The following is a 2,527-nucleotide window of genomic DNA, read 5'->3' on the forward strand; positions in this document are numbered from 1 at the left end:
GCAACATACAGCAAACCAGTAGCCAACATCAAACTAAATGGAGAGAAACTTGAAGCAATCCCACTAAATTCTGGGACTAGACAAGGCTGCCCACTCTCTCCCTACCGATTCAATATCGTACTTGAAGTCCTAGCCAGAGCAATTAGGCAACAAAAGGAGATCAAAGGGATACGAATTGGAAAGGAAGAAGTCAAATTATCACTATTTGCTGATGATATGATAGTATACTTAAGTGATCCCAAAAATTCCACCAGAGAGCTCATAAACCTGATAAACAACTTCAGCAAAGTAGCCGGATATAAAATTAATTCAAGCAAATCAAAGGCCTTCCTATACGTAAAGGACAAACAGGCAGAGAAAGAAATTAGGAAAACAACACCCTTCATAAGAGTTACAAATAATATAAAATACCTAGGTGTAACTCTAAGCAAGTAAAAGATCAGTTTGACAAGAACTTCAAGTCTCTGAAGAAGGAAATTAAAGATCTCAGAAGATGGAAAGATCTCCCATGCTCATGGATTGTCAGGATTAATATAATAAAAATGGCCATCTTACCCAAGGCAATCTACAGATTCAATGCAATTCCCATCTAAGTACCAACTCAATTCTTCACGGATTTAGAAAGAGCAATTTGCAGATTCATCTGGAACAACAAAAGCCCCAGGATAGCCAAAACTATTCTCAACAATAAAGGAACCTCTGGTGGAATCACAATATCTTTTTCAACCTGTGAGGCCTCAGTTATATCCTAGAAAAACTGTGGCACAGAAAATTCAAGTAAGAAAAGATAATTTGCTTACTCTAGATGATTTTCAAAGGTTGTTAGGAGATAATAATTGGCTAAGACCTCATCTTAAGCTTACTACAGGAGAACTTAAACCTCTGTTTGATATTCTCAAAGGGTATGCAAATCCTAATTCCCCTCAACAATTAATTGATGAGGGACAAATAGTTTTGCAGAAAAAAGAGAATGTGGACTTTTTAAGGTGGGACCAACCAATCAGGAGGCACAGACCTTAAAAGTGGCAGGGAAGATGGGACAGGATCCTTGGAAGATGGGACAGGATCCTTTCTACCTCCGTACACATGGAGGGTTTCATGCCTCTAGCCACATATGTAGCTGAGTATGGCCTTGTCGGTCATCAATGGGAAGAGAGGACCTTGGTTCTGTGAAGGTTCCATATCCCAGTGTAGGGGAATGCCAGGGCTGGAAGGTAGAAGTGGGTGGGCAGGTGAATGAGCACCCTCATAAAATCAGGAGAGGGGAGGATGGGATAGAGGGTTTCTGTTGGGAACCATGAGAGCCCTGAGATAAATATCCTGTCCCAGCTAATTAAGAACCCGGAGATTAACATCCTGCCTGACAATCACAAGGATGTGAACCCTGAGATTAACATCCTGCCTGACAATCACAAGGATCCGGTTTGGCCCTGGGAAAAGAACATTCACGGAAATCCACCCCCTCCCCACCTGTCATCCGCCCGCTCCCCATCTGTCACACCGGAGCTCAACACCAGAAGATCTTGTAAACTTCCATCTCCCTCCTTCCTCTCCCCCTCCCAGATTTTTGCCTTAAATATGGTCGGCTGCACTAAGTAAACGGCTCTTGGCAAGCAATGCTTCCTTAAGTCCTGTCATCTCTCTCGCTCATTGTTTATTCACAGGTTGTGACCTTCCTCGTTCCCCCGAATTACTGGACCTGCAGGCCAGGTCAGGTTTTCAGAGGGGAAACCAGGAAAGGGGATAACATTAGAAATGTAAATAAATAAAATATCCAATAAAAAATGGAACAAAATAAAAAGTAAAAAAAAAAAAAATGCCATTGTAATTGTTAGCACTCACAGGTAAAGCAGGAAAGCAAGACTAGCTTCCCATCTGCTTTTCAAGACAAAGGCAACTTTAAAATATAAGCCACTTATTATTAATCTATTCCTGCTTTTTGAATAATGTCATGTAAGCTAGGCCAGGCTCAATCCTTCAAACCTAAAAGAGGTAGAAACGCCTCATTATCCTCAAGAATTAAAGCTTCTCTCTCCCTTCATGACTTCATGATGCTTCTTCAGGTATGATTGTATAACTCTTCTACATTGTCTCATTTTATAGAACTCCTGGGTGGGTGTAGTCATGAACCTGTAAGACTACTAATAAAGCTCATTCTGAAGAGTAACCTCATGCAGCTTCGTTTCTATAAACCAGCCACTCATTTAAATACCAAAAAGTATTTTAAACTTTTTATAATTAAATTCTTTTAAGCCTATACATAAAATTTTTTTGTTTTACTAGAACAGCATCTGGCAACAGCATGTGATAATACATCTGTTTATCTTGTAACATTTTCATCAAGTTCAGTCTGGCATGTCATTTTTTATTTTATTTTTTTTTTAGAGTGATAAAATTCAAAATTCTTGTATGCAGCAAAATGTTGGGTCCTGTTTACGTACCCAATCTGATAGTCTATGTTTTTTATTGGAGAGTTGAGTCCATTGATATTAATAGATATTAAGGAAAAGTAGTTGTTGCTTCCTGT

This window comes from Mastomys coucha, unplaced genomic scaffold (genome assembly GCF_008632895.1).
Source record: "Mastomys coucha isolate ucsf_1 unplaced genomic scaffold, UCSF_Mcou_1 pScaffold9, whole genome shotgun sequence".
In the NCBI taxonomy this organism is placed as follows: Eukaryota; Metazoa; Chordata; class Mammalia; order Rodentia; family Muridae; genus Mastomys; species Mastomys coucha.